Source organism: Ochotona princeps, chromosome 14 (genome assembly GCF_030435755.1).
Source record: "Ochotona princeps isolate mOchPri1 chromosome 14, mOchPri1.hap1, whole genome shotgun sequence".
NCBI classification, from domain to species: Eukaryota; Metazoa; Chordata; class Mammalia; order Lagomorpha; family Ochotonidae; genus Ochotona; species Ochotona princeps.
Window position 1 is genome coordinate 56,995,683 of NC_080845.1, and position 20,183 is coordinate 57,015,865.

General features: G+C 42.9%; 1 long non-coding RNA gene across 1 annotated transcript in view; it reads right to left on the minus strand.

Moving 5' to 3' along the window:
- Positions 1-882: 882 nt before the first annotated feature.
- LOC131481901 (uncharacterized) overlaps positions 883-20,183 on the minus strand; it is a 30,504-nt gene continuing 11,203 nt past the window's right edge. Inside the window, exons 2-3 of the long non-coding RNA XR_009246637.1 lie at positions 1,310-1,707; positions 883-1,214 (exon numbers count right to left, since the gene is read on the minus strand). This is a non-coding gene — a long non-coding RNA (uncharacterized LOC131481901). The remainder of the gene's footprint in view (positions 1,215-1,309; positions 1,708-20,183) is intronic.

The window sequence follows — 20,183 nt, forward strand, 5'->3', positions numbered from 1 at the left end:
TGTTTTTATATTTTTAATGTGAAGATTGCCTAATAAGCTTGAGATCAAATGCAGAACCTAAGGGGAAAGAGGGACACACTTAAATACATAACACTCTAACTGTGTGCATGGCGAGAAAACCTCAGACATAACATGGACAGAAAAACTATCTGACATCTGTGGTACCCTGGAGTATAGGATTTAATCAAGAGGCTTAGGGGCAGAGATGGAGAATATGAGATGGTTCACTCATCGGAACTTGCTTAAGAGATCATCTCAGAAAAGTTGCATCTTCAGCTTTGTGTTCTGAGGGACCAGAAAGCGACAAAGAAAACCAAAACAGCCTGAGTGAGCGTTTGAAACACAGGATATGAAGGTGCTCAGGGATGGGGCCTGAGGGGGATGTGGTTTGAACAGCAAGGTCCGGTGTAGCCAGGGCTGTCACATCCATTAGCTGGGGCTGGCAAACCTCAGCTCCTCTCTGCCTACATCAAGCTCATACACTTAACAAATAAAGAATTTAGAGTTGGAAATACAAGTAAATGGGGAAACAAGCCTGATCAGTCCCTTTGCAAAAGACAAGTAACTCATAAATAGACCTAAGAAAAGTGCTGCTTTAATAGTAAATTAGGAATAGGAATTCAAACAATAAAATGCCAGTGACCCATTGTTAAGTATTTGAAAACAATGAGGTCTTTCTTCCCAGCACATTCTTGTTTTTTGGCAAGGGAGAAAGGGATGAAAATGGACATTAAGAGCCTTACGATCCAACATGTCCATTGATCACATAATTTTAATTCTAGGAATTTATCCTAAGAAAATCATTGACCAAGAGAATCTAAGCATACATTTAGGCTTGTATATAATACAAATAAATCACACTCTCATACTGTAATTCAGTTATAAAAATACATGCAATAAAGTACTCTGTGATGATTGAAAGTGATTCTGCAGAGTTCTATCTACCAGAATGGGAAGATGTCCCCAGAATATTAACAATGCCGGTAATTGGGATTTGCATAGTTGGACCCATTTTTCTTCAGGACAGCAAGTGTATCCCCATCCATGCCAATGCATAGAGAAAATCTAGGGGGTGGGCAGCAAAATTTTCAGAACCATTTTCTCTCACTACTAGAACATGGAATTCTCATTTTCTTCTTTATAGTTTTCTGATGTTCAGCTTTTTTTTTTTTTTTTTTTTTTTTGAAACAGTGAACATGTCTGGCTTAGAAATCCTGGAAAAAGAAAATCATGAGGTAATTTATACCAAGGAGCGTAAAGCCAAGAAAGTAATACTCTAGCTAGAAAAAGCAATGCTAAGGTTACAAACTTGTAAGTTCTGCTCCTGAATTTACTTTGTCCATGAGCTTTCCTTAACATCTCTTGAAGAATCTCCTGAGAGCTCAACAGCATCCTTTTATTTTTTTCTCCCCCTTTCTTCTTCACTGTTGATGCACCCTATACACACCCTCTCCTTCGTTCCCACCAGCACCTGTTGAGACAGACCTCTACTAGCCTTTCCACCTGTAAGAGAGCACTCGGGGATGGAGTCGGCAGGAAGCCCAGAAAAGCCTCATTACCCTTTGGCTCCCTTCTCCAGGAGAGGCACTCAGAGTGGAGTTTATCACTGAGGTCAGATCCTGTGTTCAAATCCCAGCCCCATTCCCATCACTGCGTGGCCTCAGACAAATGACTTCATTTCCATTTTCCATGTTCCCATTTCCTGGCCTGCAAGAACAAATCAGATGAAAATGGTAAGCACAATCTTCCTCTCTCTCCACTTCCCTTATCCATACATATTCTAGAACATACCAGACACCATTATACATCCTCAAGTCTCTGAATAAAGTGTCAGAACATTTGCATATAACCTATGTGTATTCACCTTTATTATTTTTAATTTTAATTTTAGAATATTTTAAATCACAAGTTACAGAGTTTGCACATACCTTTCAGTGTGAACCTCTTCTGTTAGCATTTTTTGTCAATATTCTTCAACTACACCCAACTTCTCACCTTTTTTTAATCTAAATTCCAATACTCCCATTCCTCCTCCTCTTATACACATATTTTTGAGATTTATTTGAAATCCACAGTTACAGAGAGAAAAGAAGAAATGGAGGCAGGGAAGGAGGGAGTAAGCAAAGGAAGATCTTCCAATCTCTGGTTCACTCCCCTAATGTCTACAATAAGCAGGGTTAGGCCAGGCCAAAGCCAGGAGCTAGGAACTCCATCTGGTCTCCCATATGGATGGTAGAGGTCCAAGTACTCAGGCCAGATTCCAGTCCTCCCAGGTGCATCAGCAGGGAGCCAGGATGTAAACCGGCATTTATATGGGACACCAGTGTTGTAGGCAGCTTAGCCTGGAGTGTCACCATGCCACCAGCTCCCTCATATATGCTGAAATTCATCCCAATTACTTACAATACTAAATACAATGGAAATGCTGGGGAAATAGTAGCTGTATTGTTTAGGGGATAATGACAAGAAAAACAAGCGTGCACATGCTCAGTACGAAAATTTTTTTTGAGTGTTTTCATTGGCTGAATCCCAGGTTCTGAGTCCATGCACACAGAGAGCTGCTCTCCCTTCCCTCCCCCTCCCTTAGGGGCTGCTGCCAAGGAAGAGTACCTGGAAGGCATGAGAACAGCACCTGGCACGCTGAGCACGTTCAAGGCTTACTGTGGCATTTTTACTCTCCACGTGGCTCACAGTCGCCTGCTTCCCGTATGAAGCCCTGCATGGGAGTTTCACGTACCTGGGTTTGCTTCTGTGACAAAGTGCTCCTGGGAAAGTGCTCCACCAACCGGTTCCTGCCCCTCCTCCCTTCAGGTGCTTGTCCTGTGCACTGAATATTCACACTCTGAATGTTGACTGAATACACACCCGTCACAAAGGCTGCTGAACTGGTGGAGTTAAAACGCCAATCCACCTCCACTGCCTCCCCTAAATCCACCTCTACTTCCTATCTAGGATGTAGGTAAAGAGATATGAATATATTCAGAGATAAAAATCAGTAAGTCCATTGGCTTTCAGCATGCATGTGGTGCTGTGCTAATATGTTGGACCTTATATCACTTTAACTTTTTGTCATGTAGAAAGTATACTTGTGGCATTGTTAGACAAATGTTCTGCTCCCCAAGAAGGTGATGAACAAGTGGACAAAGGTAGTTGGTACTTAAACTAAGAACAAAGATACCTTTGTCTCAGGGTCCGGGGCAATGTCTCAGTGGTTAAATCCTCACCTTGAATATGCCAGGATCCCGTATAGGCACCAGTTTATGTCCCAGGTGCTAAACTTCCCATCCTGCTCCCTGCTTGTGGTCTAGGAAAGCAATCTAAAATGACCCAAAGCTTTGGGATCCTGCACCCACGTGGGAGACCCAAAGGAAGCTCCAGATTGTTCAGCTCTGGCCATTGCGGTCACTTGCTTGGGGAGTGAAGCAGTGAACCAAAGGCCTTTGTCTTTCCTTCTCTCTGTAAGTCTACCTTTCCAGTTAAATAATAATAACAATAAACCTTAATAAAAATACCTATGTCTCAGAGTATCAAAGTTCAGTCCTTAGTGTCATTTCCTGACTCCAGCATCTGGCAAGTTTTGCAAAATGACTTTGGGAAAAGCAAGCTAATGTTTCCATCTTTTTTTTCACTATATAACTATCCATAGTGCTAAGTATGATACTTATTGAATCTAATTATTATGCAGTCAAAATAATTGGAAGCATCTTATAATCAATAATGTCATTATTGACAGTCTTTGATTTTTGGCTGCATAATAATGTTTCCATCTTTTTTTTTAAAGATTTATTCACTTTATTACAGTCAGATATACAGAGAGGAGGAGAGACAGAGAGGAAGATCTTCCGTCCGGTGATTCACTCCCCAAGTGAGCGCAACGGCCGGTGCGCGCTGATCCAAAGCTGGGAACCAGGAACCTCTTCCGGGTCTCCCATGCGGGTGCAGGGTCCCAGTCCTTGGGCCGTCCTCAACTGCTTTCCCAGGCCACAAGCAGGGAGCTGGATGGGAAGTGGAGCTGCCGGGATTAGAACATGCGCCCATATGGGATCCCGGGGCGTTCAAGGCGAGGACTTTAGCCGCTAGGCCACGCTGCCGGGCCCAATGTTTCCATCTTAAAGCCAGCATTGAGAGTACCATTGCTCTGTGGCAGGTGCTGTTAGAAGTGCACCCCAAATGTAAGCTCAATGGACCGATACAACAGCCCCAGGACCTTTCAGTTACTGTCCTCCCTCTACCCACCTCTGCCCCCCAGTTCACATCTAGACAAGATTTACCTGTTCCCTTGCAAATGCACGCTACTATTTATTGAAATGGACTGTCACATACAGGCAATAAAATATGTGTAAAATTTCAAAATACATTTGAAGGTCAACATGATTCTATCCACCAGCTATCTGCAAATTAGTGCAATATTCTTATCACAATTGTCCCATGGATGCCTTATTCATAAAATGGGACCCAACAGATTTAAAGGATTGTTAAAGAATAATTTTATATCTGTCTTCGAGATGAGCTAACGTGAGGGCAATTTATCATTTTGTCCAATTAATTGACCTAAAGAAGGCAGCTGACATCAATTAAATAAGCAATCGGAAAGAAGAGCCAAATTAACTCCTGATACGTTGACCTCTAAGAGGCTGCTCATGTACCCTGACTGGTTGAAAGATCTTAGCCAGCCTGTGCAGCCATACATTATTCATTACCTACGGCTATGATACGAAGGATTTTCCTGCCTTTTACATGTGAAGTGTGCAGACTAACCACTGTGGATTAAAAATCACTTTGTACTTATTTGTGGCCTTTTTTCTTGTCACGCCCCCCTCTGCCAGTCAATTGAGTGATGGCTTGGAACCAAAACCTTTGCCTAGACATGATCTGCTGCTCCCTCTCAACCCGGCCAACCTGACCCGTCAGGACATGACAAATATGCAGACTCAGCTATGCTGTGTGCTTCCTAAACACAGGCTCTGAGCGAACATGACAAATTACGTGGAATACATACAACACTTTAAATCAGTTTCACCAGTTGTGATTCAAACAGGCTCTCCACCGCATTAAATGAGTCATGGATTTTCCCAGCTGGTCTGAGCAAAGTTCAAGCCACATTAAGAGAAAACAAAGTCTATCCTTAGCTAATCACAGATCTGAGATAGATGGGGGAACAGGGGAGGCACAGCAGGGCATTCTGCACCAAGGAGGAACTGTCTGAGCCTGTCTGAGAAGACAGTGGGCTGTGGCCTTCTGGACAAATCTATTCCATGAGGGCCTACAATGTTTTTATGGGAAAGGACTTTTAAGAAAGGGACAGTGAGACAGGTTGGAACTGGCAGAAAAACAAAGCGCTTGTTAGAAAGAGGGATCTGTACTCCTTTCTCTGTGTGGGAATTTGATGTGGGTGTCTGAGTGTGTGGGTGAGGGGAGAAAGGGAAAATTGGTTAATACAGTAGCCCCTGTAGTCCCTTGGCCTTATCTGCAGATTCACTTTCTACAGTGACAATCAGGGTGCAAAACATGAAATGGGAAATACCACATTATGATACTGAGAGAGAACACCACATATACTTCCTTGAAAAAAATTAACTTAGTTCTTTGAAAGGCACAGTGTCAGAGAGAGGGAATTGGGAGCAATAGAGAGAGAGAAAAGGAGAGAGTCTTCCATCCTCTGGTTCACTTCCCCAAATGATCAGAATATCCAGGACTACGCCAGATCAAAATTAGGAGTCTGGAACTCCATCAGGCTCTCCCACGTGGGTAGCAGGAGCCTAAGCATTTGGGCCATCTTGTGCTGCTTTCCCTGGCACATTAGCAGGGAACTAGATGGGAAGTGGAGCAGCTTGGACCTCAACTTGTGTTTATACAGTACTGGCTTCACTCACCAGCCCCTACACTTAACTATTATTACACTATATTGCTGTAAGTGTTCTATTGCTATGAGCTATAAGCTTTTAATGTACCTCATTTATAATTTGAAGTTTCTCATGGGTAGAGTTGTTTAAAATAATTATAGAAAATAAAATTAGAACCACATTTTTAAATTTGTTATTTTTACTTGTGAGACAAGTTGACAGATCTTCCTTCTGCTGGTTCACTCCTCAAGACTCCCAACAGCTGGGACTGACCCAGCTGGAGCCAGCTTCTGGGAACTGCATCCAGTCTCCCAGCTGGGTGGCAGGATCCCAGCTCTGGGAGCCATCTCATGTCATCTCCCAGACTGTACATTACCAGGAAGCTTGAAGCAGAAATGAGCTGGGACTCAAATCCACACACTTCAGCATGGGACATAGGCACTCACCCATAAAGTTTATTTGCATGAAAATAAAAAGAAATCTATTTTTTCATTATATGCCTTGCTCATGAAGTTTAAGACCCTGCAATTGCCACAGACAAAATTTTGTACCAAAGTAAGTATCTTTTAATTCTATATTCCACAAACTTTTTGAAACAGTCTAATACCTATTGGCAAAAACAGATAGCTGTGAGATTCAATCCTATTCCTCTTTTCAGGCATCCAGTGGAAGTCTTGGAAAATGTCCCCATTAATAAGGAAAGACCACTCTACTGCAAATGCTGTGCCACTGAGCGCTGAGAGGGAATGAGACACGAGACAGAGCTCCGGCACTTCTCAAATGAGTCTATCATATGGAAGCTCAGATGCCATCTCCCCGCAGAGCATCAGCCACTTGGGTGACTTGGGTGCCTATGCCAGGAAACAGGTGGCAGCTTGTGATGCGCAGGGGCATCGCAACAAGAAGGACCTGGCAGAAGGTTCTAGAAGGTAGGACCATCATCTGATGCATTCCCAGGCACAGCAGCAGCGAGCTGGATCAGAAGCAAGACATCAGGTCTTTAACTAGTGATCCAATATGGAATGCAGACATCTTAAGCAGGAGTTAAACTCACTGCGTTGCACACTGGATTTTAAATCAGGTAGTCAGATAGGTGAAAAGTATAAACCACTTCAGATTAGAAAACAGAATCTGGAAGGCCAAAGAGTTGGGAAGGAGACAGGCTGATGACAGTTTCCCCCATTCCTATCCATTACTCTGCAACAAGTAGTGCAAGATAGAGGCCAGTACTGTGGCAGAGTGGGAAAAGCTGCCACCAACAATGCTAGCATCTCATATGGGTAGCAGTTTGAGTCCTGGATGCTCCAATTCTGGTCTGTCTCCCTGCTAATGCGCTTGGGAAAGCACTGAATGATGTCCTAAATTCTTGCATCCCTATACCACATGGAAGACCCAGATGAGGCTTCTGGCTTCCATATGACCCAGCCCTGGCTTTTGTGGCTACTTGGGCAGCAAACCAGCACATGGAAGATCAGATGGAATATCTCTCCCTCTCTCTGGCACTCTGCTTTCAGATAAATAAAATAAATCTATAAAGAAAATACTAATATGCATTTGAAATCCCTTATTACTTCCCTAATTCCCTAATTGATTTCATTTGACATTGTTTCCATAGCCTTATTATATTATTTTTAAGCAACAAGAAAAGAAATTAACTGTAAAAAAGAGAAGATTTTTTTTAAATGGCAGAGGCACCATGATGTACATGGTATTTCCTGTGCGGGACTGTGTCTACCACGAAATCCAGTCCACTACTCTTCTCTTTAAAATCTCCCTCCCAGGGCCCGGGTGCATGGCCTAGCGGCTAAAGTCCTCGCCTTGAATGCCCCGGGATCCCATATGGGCGCATGTTCTAATCCCGGCAGCTCCACTTCCCATCCAGCTCCCTGCTTGTGGCCTGGGAAAGCAGTCGAGGACGGCCCAAAGATTTGGGACCCTGCACCCGTGTGGGAGCCCCAGAAGAGGTTCCAGGTTCCTGGCTTCAGATCGGCGCAGTACCGGCCGTTGCGCTCACTTGGGGAGTGAATCATCGGATGGAAGATCTTCCTCTCTGTCTCTCCTCCTCTCTGTATATCTGACTTTGTAATAAAAAAATAAAATAAAATAAATCTTTAAAAAAAAAATCTCCCTCCCCACAAGCTAATCTCACCAACACGGAAGCAGGTTCTCCATTCTTAGTTATCTGTTATCTGGTTCCATATGTGTTACAAGGCAGCTCTCATGTCCTGCTTAACAATGTGTGTGTGTGTGTGTGTGTGTTCTACAAGCTTTTTTGCAACCACAGTAGTGCGGAATTTCAAACTGGTGACAAAAGCAAAATTGTAATATCTTAATGGAAGCAAATTTTAAATTCATGTACACTGATGGTTCATTAAAATGCTATTTGTCAGGCTAGTGCTATAACATATTGGTTTAAACTGCAGCCTTTAGCGCTGGCATCCTGCATCAGAGAGGCAGTTTGCGTCATCACTGCTCCCCTTCTAATCCAGTTCCCTGTTAATGCACTGGGACAGTAACAGATAATGGATCAACTTCTTGAGCTTCTGCCACCAAAATGAGAGCCCCAGATGGAGTTCTGGGCTCAGTTTTGGCACAATCAGCCCTGGCCATTGTGATCAGCCCTGGTCAGAGAGTAAAACAGTGACTGGGAGATCTCTCTAGTGTGTACAGACCAACGTGTGTGTGATCTTGCTCTTGCTCCCAATCTCTGTAACTCTTCCCTTCAAATAAATAAGAAAATCTTTAAAAATACTATTTGCCTTTGTAATAACATCTTCCATTGCAGTAAATATATGTGATCTACATCACAACATAAAGATACTTGAGATTTTTTAAGAGGTCTTCAAAAGCTCATGAAAAATAAGTATTATTTAAAAACTTCACATGAACTTCAAAATTTATTTACAGCACAATAAACTTATAATTTCAATTCATTGTCCATGGCATTTCAAGTCACCTTGTACCATCATCTCTCTGTACCTGTGGGTTCCAAAACTATAGATTCAATCAACCACTGATAAAAAAATATTTGGAAAAATTCCATTGTATCTGTACTGAGATGCACACTTTGGTTCTAAACAATATCACACACCATTTACATAGCACTCACATTGTAATCACTAGAAAATGTAGAGATGATTTACAATATATAGGAGTGTGTACACAGATCATTGCAAATACCACCCTATCTTTATAAGGGATTTGAGCATCTTTGGTAAAAGGGGGTGTGGACACTCTTGCAGTCAAGCCCTCACAGAGAATGGAGGATATGTGATTGCTTGCTTTCAGTTCACAACAACCCACAGCTCATTTTTTCACAACCTGGATGATGGCCATTGCTCTCAGCCAGTGAACTGAAGGGACAGATCCTATTTACGCTCTGGGCCAATGGGAAGGAAATATCCTACTCTGAATTATCCCAACCAGTGAGCCCACCCCCTGCTTCCCAGGCTTGTGTGTATTATACATGTCTGTTGTTCAGTTTTATCTCCCCTTCTCCCACATATTTGCATTCTGTTGAGTGATTTTTACCCATTGTGGATGATAAAAATTGCACGAATCACTCAAGTGGTGAAATACACAAATTTTATGACAACTCACAAGAATCTTCCAGAAAATGATCAAGATAGGGTCAACATTACTGCCTAGCACATAAATCTGCCACCTGCAATGCCAGATCCCATATGAACACAGGTTTGAATTCAAGCTACTTTTTTTCTGATCCAGCTCCTTGCTAATGCTCGTGGAAGGGTAGCAAAAATGGCATTAAGGACTTGGGCCCTGCCACCCAAATAGGAGATCTGCGTGGAATTCCAGGATCCTGACTGTGGTCTGGCCCATGTCTGGCCATCGAGGCCATTTCAGATAATAACCAGTGAGTAAAGATCTGTTTCTGTCTCTCTGCAAATTGTGCGCCTCCACAGAATAAGATCCAAAGCTGTTTCTTTTCCTAGGTGTGTCAAAACCAGAAGCTCCTGGGCCTGCAATGGCTCCACTGGTTAATTCTTGGCCTGCAAACACTACCTTCTCATATGGGCACTGGCTCATGTCCCAGATGTTCTACTTCCCATCCATCTCCCTGCTGATGGCCTGGGAAGGCAGTGCAGGATGGTCAAGGCCTTGGAACCCTGCATCTGAGTGGGAGACAGCCACAGGGTTCACATTCACCCCTCAGTCTTGTGCATATCTTTGCTCAGACACTCTTCTCTTCCAGGTCCTCTCCCTACTGCTGTCTCACTGACCCTCCTCCTTGTCATTTCCAAGGAAGCACTGATGACTCTTTTAGGAACCAGTGCAGATCAAATGACTCCAGGTTACAGCACAGCAAGGGGATTCCGTATTATGCAAAATGTCGGTTCACTGCAACTTTGTAAAAGGATCTTCTTTAGTCTAAAAAACACCTGTCATTTTTCTCCCATCATTAGCATTTGCTCCCTCTTGTAATAACAGACTAAGAGGAAATAGCCTTCTACAAGCTATTTGGTTCAATGGAATTGAAAATAATTGTTTCAGGTCCCAGTGGCCCACTCTATCACACAATCATCACGTGGTTGGCTCTTGTGGTTCATCCCCCAATTCAGAGGTCACATCCTCAGAGTCTTTCCCTGACCACCAATCAACACAGCTGCCCACACACTGGATCATACTACCCTGATTTACTGTCTCTGTTACATACGTCAAGATCTGGAGTCAACCCTGATGTTCATTCACTCATATTTGTTCTTGTTGTTGTTTGTCACTGTCTAGTTTCCATGGAATGTGAACTCCATAATTCTTTTCATGAGTTGCCAGAACTGGTTTTATTCCCTCATGTGTAGGAGTACGCATCCTCTCAATAACAAGTTTGGTATAGCTGTGTGATTTGTTCTAACCAGGTAAAATGGGAACCCTAGGATTCCGTGTCATTTCCAAAGGCAGACTTATAAACTTGCTACATAAAGATGAAGTGGCTATGGATGCATGTGTCCAAGGGAGATTTCAGCAGCAGGTGTTATTGACTCATATACACAGAGCCCCCAACTGGCCCTCACTGGGTTTGTGATGCAAATAAGAAATAAAGCTTTGTTGTACTAAATCAGAGACAGGGAGGGTGATTTGCTTTGTGGTGTTTCTACTGCAGCATAGTCTACCTATCCTGACTATACAGAGTCTTCAAAAATGTCAAGGATGGGGCCAGAGTTCAGAGGCGGCACGGTGTGGGGGGCTGCTACTTGTGACATCAAAAATCCCATATGAGTACCAGTTTGGGTCCCAGTTGCTCCACTTCCAATCCAGCTCCCTGCTTCCATTCCTGAGAAAATATCAGAAGCAGATTCAAGTAGTTAGGGACCCCTGCTACCTACTAAGAGACCTAGATGGAGTTCCAGTTTCCTAGTTTTGGCCTTGTCCACTCCTTGTCATTGCAGCCATTTGGGGAATAAACTAGTAATGAAAGAGCTCGAGTTCTCTCCCCCTTTCTAACTCTTTCAAAAACATAATAAATACATCAAAAATAAAAAGAAATGGACAAGGACTCGCAAGATGGCCGACATAGGAGGAAGACTGTGAGAGAGCTCACAGACAGAGAGGGCTAGAACGCGACAAAAGCGTAAGTGGAGCAGCATAGAACTACAGGGAGAAGAACGTGAAGTTCCCTGGACAGTGTGGAACCAAAAAAATCCACACAACTCGGAAGAGCAACCAGGGAAAAACAAAACGAAGGGCAGGGAAGACGACTTTCCGCTCCTGACCTGCTGAGTCACCTTTGAATGCAGACGCTGAAAGCCGCAGACCGACCCGCAGACGCTGAAAGCCGCTGACCGACCCACCCGCAGACACTGAAAGCCGCCGACCGACCCGCAGAGGCTGTGGCCGTGAGGACCGGCGGTGATCGGGACCTGCTGGCATCTGCTCACCCTGGTCACCAGGACCCGCCAGGACTCCCCCCGCTGCGGACACCAGGACCCTGAGTCACCGGGACCCGCCGGCATCCGCCCACCCTGGTCGCCAAGCCCCGCCGGACCGCTGCAGCCTCCAGGTTCCACCCGCCTACACCCGCCGAGACCAGCAACGGACGCAGCAGTCGGGAGACACATCCGCGGCGAGGGTTCCCACCAGAGGAAGAGGCAAACTGCAAGAACCTGAGGTTTGAGTGAGTTGGGTGGGGACAGTGGTGGGTTGGAGGCTTCGGGAGTTGGCCCCCCAGGGGCATGCACAGAGCCTGAACACAATTGGTGCTCGTCTCCCCGCCCCTCCCCCCCCGAGACTCCAGCGTCTAGAGACACAGGGCGAGTGCCTTGAAACTGCCAAAGCTGTGTCTGGGAGAAAGGCAAAAGGCACACTGAATACTCCCCCGTGCCTTTGCGGTCTGGCACTCAGCTGGGCGGTGCTATCCCACAGGAACCCAAGCAAGCCTCTGGGCTGGGCAGTCCCGTGCTAGCGCTGGGGCGGTCAGTCCCCTGCAAGCGCTGGGGTGGGCGGGCCTGCGCAGGAGGCGCCTCCAGAGAGCACCTGGAACACCCCACGCCCTATAGTCCCATGCTCCGAGCCTTGTGATCCTGCACACAGGGGGCGCACACAGAGAGTGCCTTCACTCCCCCACGCCCTGTGGTAGCATACCTGTAGGGGACGAGCTGAGAGTGCGCTTTGAATCCGCTGGGCCCTGGAAGTGGCGCCCTGAGGTCCAGTGTTCTGGAGACGCACCAAAAGTGCCTTGAAAATTCCCACACCCTGCTACTCCACGCCTGCAGACTCCGATCTCTACAGGATAGTGCTTGGAGACCCCTCAGCACACTGGTGCCTAGGTCTCTCAAAAAAGAAACACTAACACAATGGGAAGAAATACCAGAAAAGGTAATGATCCAGATGAGAGTGCCAACACCCTACCAATAAAGAATCAAAAGCCAATGTCTATTTCGGAGATGCGAGTTGAAGACATAGAAGATCTACCAGACAAGGAATTCAAAAAAATAATGTTAAAATATGTCAGAGATAATGAGAAGAACTGGGAGGACTTCAAGGAATTCAAGAACCACATAACCTCAGAAATACAACAAACGAAAAGTAAAATCCTTGACTTAGAGCACAAAATTGAGAGCATAACCAACAGAACAAATACAGCAGAAGAGAGGATCTCTGAAACGGAAGACACACAAAACGAACATACCCAGTTCATTAAACAGCTGGAGACAAGTCTGAACAAAGCCAATAAGACCATACAAGAAATGAAAGACAACCTCAGAAAATCGAATATTAGGATTATTGGCCTTCCTGAAGAAGCGGAAAAAGAGTCAGGAATGCAAATGGTGCTCGACGAAATTATACAGGAAAACTTCCAAAACACTTGGAACATGAACCCAGCCCAAATCCAGGACGGTCAGAGGACTCCCAGCAGATATGACCCAAAGCGATCTTCACCCAGATATATGGTGCTCAAGTTCCACTCCAATGAAGACAAAGAAAGAATCCTGAGACAAGTACGAAGCAGAGAAAAGATCACATACCGGGGAAAACCAATCAGGATCACTGCTGACTTCTCTGAAGAGACTTTACAAGCAAGAAGAGAATGGACAAGGATCTTCCAAATCCTGAATCAGAACAACTGTCAACCAAGAATATTGTACCCAGCAAAGATCTCATTCGTATTTGAGAACGAAATCAAATACTTTCACAGCAAAGAGAAATTAGAAGAATATGCCAGCACAAAACGAGCTCTACAAAATCTCCTTAGAAATGCACTAAATCCAGAAAAAAAGGAGGTGAATCATAAGCAAAGATGGCAAACAGGAAGATCTCCCCACTAAAGTCCACACAAGGAAGGGCAATTACACAGATATCAACACCCACAAAAACAAGTATGGCAGGGCAAAATCACAACCTCTCAATTTTAACTCTTAACACAAATGGCCTGAACTCACCAATCAAAAGACATAGATTAACAGAATGGATTATCAAACAGCACCCAACTATCTCTTGCCTATAAGAGACACATCTAACCAGAAGAGATTCGAAGAAGCTGAAAGTGAAAGGTTGGAAACAGATATTTCATGCCAATGGACGAGAAAAAAAGGCTGGGGTAGCTGTCTTAATTTCAGATGATGTGGACTTCAATATGACACACATCAAAAAGGACAGGGAAGGACATTATATATTGGTGAAGGGACTGATCCATCAGGAAGTAATTATCATTGTGAACATATATGCACCAAATTCAAACGCACCTAGCTACGTGAAGCAATTACTCACGGACTTAAGGGGAGACATAGATATGCACACAATAATAGTGGGTGATCTTAACAGCCCACTAACAACAATAGACAGATCAACAAAACAAAAACTCAACAAAGAAACAACAGAGCTCATACACACAATAAAACAACTGGACTTGGTTGACATTTATAGAAGTTTTTATCCTAAGGCCACAGATTATACATTTTTTTCAGCAGTGCATGGCACCTTCTCCAGGATCGACCACATGATAGGACACAAAGCAAACCTAAATAACTTCAAAAAGATAGGAATCATACCATGTACCCTCTCAGACCACCATGGAATGAAGATGGAAATCAGCAATTCAAAATGCCCCAGGAAATACAGAAACTCTTGGAGGCTGAACAATATGCTACTAAACGAACAATGGATCAGAGAAGAAATTAAAGATGAGATCAAAAAATTTATGGAAACCAATGAAAACTCTGACACAACATTCCAAAATTTGTGGGACACTGCCAAAGCAGTGCTACGGGGTAAACTCATCACAATTGGAGCTCATGTCAAGGCCCAAGAGAGGCGCCAAATACAAGAACTAAACACACACCTCTAGGAATTGGAAAAACAACAGCAGAAGTGCCCCACACACAATAGGAAACAAGAAATCATCAAAACAAGGGAGGAAATCAACCAGATAGAAATAAAAAAAAACCATACACAAAATCAATGAATCAAAAAGCTGGTTTTTTGAGAAGATAAACAAGATAGACACCCCACTGGCCCGACTGACAAAGAAAAAACAAGAGAAGGCAAGAATTAACAGCATCAAAGATGAAAAAGGCAACATAACAACAGACACCGCATCCATTAAGGCCATAATTAGAAATTACTACAAAGCACTGTACTCCAACAAATCAGAAGATCACCAAGAAATGGAAAAGTTCTTAGACTTCTACCACCTGACAAAACTTAGCCCAGAGGCAACAAACGACCTGAACAAACCCATAACTGAAGCAGAGATTGAATCCGTGATTAAAGACCTCCCAACAAAGAAAAGCCCAGGCCCAGACGGCTTCACTACAGAATTCTACAAAACATTCCGAACAGAACTGACCCCAATCCTCTACAAACTCTTCAAAACAATAGAAAAAGAGGCAACCCTTCCGAACTCATTCTATGAAGCCAACATTACCTTAATCCCAAAACCAGACAGAGAACTAACAGAGAAGGAAAACTACAGACCTATCTCTTTGATGAACATTGATGCTAAGATTCTCAACAAAATCCTAGCCAACAGAATTCAAAAACACATCAGACAGATCGTTCATCCAGATCAAGTAGGATTCATCCCTGGAATGCAGGGATGGTTCAACATTCGCAAACCCATAAATGTGATACACTATATCCAAAAACTGAAAAACAAGAATCACATGATAGTATCAATAGATGCAGAAAAAGCTTTCGACAAAATCCAACACCACTTCCTACTAAAAACCCTAACCAAGGTAGGCATAGATGGAAAAATCCACAACATAATTAAAGCCATTTATGAAAAACCCAACGCCAGCATCATACTGAATGGAGAAAAGCTGGAACCCTTCCCACTGAGATCTGGAACAAGACAGGGATGTCCACTTTCTCCACTGCTATTCAACATAGTCCTAGAGGTACTCGCTGAGGCCATAAGACAAGAAAAAGAAATCAGAGGAATCCAAATGGGAAACGAAGAAGTCAAACTCTCACTATATGCAGATGATATGATTCTTTATGTAGAAGAGCCAAGAGACTCAATACAGAGACTGCTAGAACTTGTACGAGAGTTTGGTAGAGTGGCAGGGTACAAAATTAATGAACAAAAATCAACAGCCATAGTGTATGCGAACAGCCCCAAGATGGAAAAAGACTTAACCAGCAAGATACCATTCAAAATAACAGAGAAAAGTATGAAATATCTGGGAATAAATCTAACCAAAAATGTAGGAGACTTATTTGAAGAAAACTACAAACTACTTAAAAAAGAAATTGAACAAGACCTCAAAAGATGGAGTAACATCCCATGCTCCTGGATAGGTAAAATCAATATCATTAAAATGTCTATACTGCCAAAAGCAATATATACATTCAACGCAATCCCAATCAAATTGCCCAAAACATTCTTCATGGAACTGGAAACAATGATCCAAAGGTACATCTGGAAGCACAAAAAACCACGGATAGCTAGAACCATCCTGAAGAACAGGAAGTTAGCAGGGGGAATCACAGTTCCGGACCTCTGGACATACTATAGGGCAGTGGTTATCAAAACAGCGTGGTACTGGCACAAAGATAGAGAGGAAGATCAATGGAGCAGAATAGAAACACCAGAAGGAAACCCACACAGATACAGCCAAATAATCTTTGACAAAAAGACAAACGACAATCCAGGCAAATGGGAAGGTCTGTTCAATAAATGCTGTTGGGACAACTGGTTAATAGCCTGCAGAAACAAAAAAATAGATCCACATCTCTCACCATACACTAAGATCAGATCTAAATGGATAACAGATGTAAACCTACATCCAGAAACCTTCAAACTTTTGGAAGAAAATGTTGGAAACACACTGGAACACATAGGGGTAGGCCCTCACTTCCTAAAAAAGACTCCAAATGCAGTAGAAATCGAGACCTAAATAAACAATTGGGACCTCATCAAACTAAGAAGCTTCTGTACAGCTAGAGAAACAATCAACAAAGTAAAAAGGCAACCCACAGAATGGGAGAAGATCTTCGCACACGACATAGGTGATAGAGGGCTGATCTCCAGAATATACAAAGAGCTACAAAACAACCAAAATGTCAAAACAAACAAGCCACTCAAGAAATGGGCACGGGAAATGGGCAAACACTTCACAAAGGAACAAACCCAAATGGCAAATAAACATATGAAAAAATGCTCAAGTTCCCTGGCAATAAGGGAAATCCAAATTAAAACATCAATGAGGTACCACCTAACGCCAGTAAGACTGGCCCACATGAATAAAAGCACCAACAACACTTGTTGGCGAGGTGGCGGGGAAAAGGGATCCCTACTCCACTGCTGGTGGGGCTGCAGGCTGGTACAGCCTCTATGGAAATCAGTATGGAGAATATTCAAACAACTCAAATTCAACATACCGTATGATCCAGCAATAGCACTCCTAGGAATATATCCAGAACAATTGTTTTATGAGAAACCAACATGCACTCCTATGCTCATAGCAGCACAATCAGTAATTGCAAAAACATGGAAGCAACCAAAATGCCCATCAACAGAGGATTGGATAAGAAAGCTATGGTTCATCTACTCCATGGAATACTACTCAGCTATTAAACAAAACAAAATGCAGTTCTTTGTGGCCAAATGGGCCAAACTGGAAACCATAATGCTAAGGGAAATGAGCCAATCCCAAAAGGTTAAATACCACATGTTTGCCTTAATTTAAGATGATATGATGTTATGTATAACATGTTATGTTTTGAATGTTATATGTTGTGTATAAACTAAATTGAAGTATAGGTGAGGTGGTCACAGAAGGTGGCTGGGAACTCGCATTTACTTTTAACATATTGGTTACTCATTACTATGTCAATTAATTCCATAATGATGTAAATTTTTGATGATGGTATGTTGGAGCTTTCAATTGACTGGGATAATACTCTGCTAGCTCTGTCTTCAGACCAGAGAGGGTATACCTAAGAAGCCGTTGAACTTGACGGGACAATAAGATGCTGGACTCTATGTTTGGTATATGCTTGCAATGGGGGAATCTCAACTGAACTTGAGCTGTGATTATGCAACAAGGTGGAGGAATCCACCATGGTGGGAGGGTTTGGGGAGGGGTGGGAGAACCCAAGTATCTATGTAACTGTGTCACATAATACAATGTAATTACTGAAGTTAAATAATAAAAAAAAAGAAATGGACAAAATGACTTTATAAGAAATATGTATAATGTAAAAATTATGTTTGGATTTCAATTTTTTTGCACCAAAAAAATGTTTAACTTTTGATTTCATTTCATTCTGATTCATTTCATTTCATTTGTTGAATTTATTTTTCTCTTATTGCTGCTACAACAAATTGCCATACACTTAGTTGCTTTAAATATCACTCATCAATCATCTTCCAGTGCTGGAGGTTAGAGACCTAAAATGAATCTTATGGAACTAAAATTGTCAGGGACCATGTACATGCCTTAGCAAGTGGCCCCTTCCTGTATCAACAAAACACATCCTTCCAACCACTGCTTGTATCATTATATCTTCTTCCTTTTGAATTAAACCCCTCTCTGTTCCTCTTGTAAATGCTCTTACAATCGCCACAGGCCCATCTAAATAATCCAGGATACTCTTCCTAATCAAGAGATCTTTAATCCATCTGTGAAGTTCATGTCACCATGTAACACAAATTATTCAGAGCTGTGATAATCAGAATATAGATTCCTTATGAGAAGATGTACTATTGAGTTCACCACAGTAACTAATGTGGTGATAAATCTACCACACCAAGAATAGTACTTCCCACACAAAGGGCACTCACTCAGTTTGGGGGGTAAAATAAATGAATGAACACACTATGCTAGAATAATAGAACAGAATAGAATGTAAATAGATTTTTTTTTGAGTCAACAGCATTTGTGAGTCTAGCTACAGATCACAAAATACAGGTTCTGAAATGTCTGTTTAAAATGTAGTGTCTTTGTGTCTACAGATGGTAGTGACAGTCTAACTTCAACTTCAAAATAAATAAATAAACAAAATTCTGGTTGAGAGGGACCGATAGCATAACTTTCCTCTGTGGCAGGGGAGGGAGTCAGGAGGTGGTGTTATTTGGTTCCCATTTGGTTCTGTCACTCAGAGTCTTCTCCATTCAGTTTATGAATTTCTCAGCTGGAACAGCAGACACACCAGGACCCTCACACTTTCCATACATCCTTGTGTCCCACATGATGTGACTGAGCGAACACTGGGTTTTTAGCTATTTTGGGGTTGTACCCCTAGCTCCATAACTATCAACTGCATGATCTTGTGCAATTCACACAAATATGCTGTACCTCTTTCCCTCACCTGTAAGGAGCTGAGAGTGCTGCGATGATTCCAAGTGCTATAAATGCAGCTTGCACACAATACATAGAGCGACGTCAGCACTCTTTAAGCACCACCTTCTGTCCTCGTATCCTTCTCACTTCCATCTTCTCACATCTTTACACCAAAGTCGGGGAGATCTCAAGTTGTTCTTTTCTCTACTGTCACGTTAGAGAAGTGTGACATTGTGATTCTTCCCTAAGGAAGCAAAAGTTCTGTGGGCTTCTGCTAATGCCCAAGATCTAAGCTAATGCATCTGAAATAATGCATCGTGGACTGTAGTCAGGGTCAAGGACCTCAGCAACCGTTGTTACCTCTCTTGGCTAATACTCTTTTGAAAACTTGTGGCAAGAATCTTTCTGAAGTACACATATTCATCGACTTCCAATGGAATTATATTCCCACAAATCCATTATGGGTTCATAATGGTGTAAATAGAAAATACATTAACATCCCTGGCCTCCCCAAGACCCTTACTCAGCAGTACAGAGGCTGACCACAGAGATACTTGCCACTGTCCTGCACCATGTTACAGCATCACACCACAAATCCATAGCTCAGAAAAAGATCAAAATTTACAATGCAGTTTCTTCTGTATATATTTTGCTTTCTCCCATTGTGAAAATGAAAAATTTGGGATCCAGCAATGTGGCATAGCAAGTAAAGCCATGAGTTCCAGCTGTTTCACTTCCAATCCAGCTCCCTGCTAATGTCCCGGGAAAACAGCAGATGATCCATAAGCTTGGGCCACTGCACACATGTGGGAGACCTGGAAGAAGCTCCCAGTTTTCAACTGGCCCAGCACCAAGTGTTGCATCATTTGGGGGAGTAAACCAGCCAACAAACAGAAGATTAATTCTCTCTCTCTCTCTCTCTAACATTGCCTTTCAAATGAATAAATAAAATTTTTTTATTAATTACATTGCATTATGTGACACAGTGTTATAGGTACTGGGATTCCCCCCACCCCTCCCCAAACTCTCCCCCATGGTGGATTCATCCACCTTGTTGCAGCATTATAGTTCAAATTCAGTTGAGATTCTTTCATTG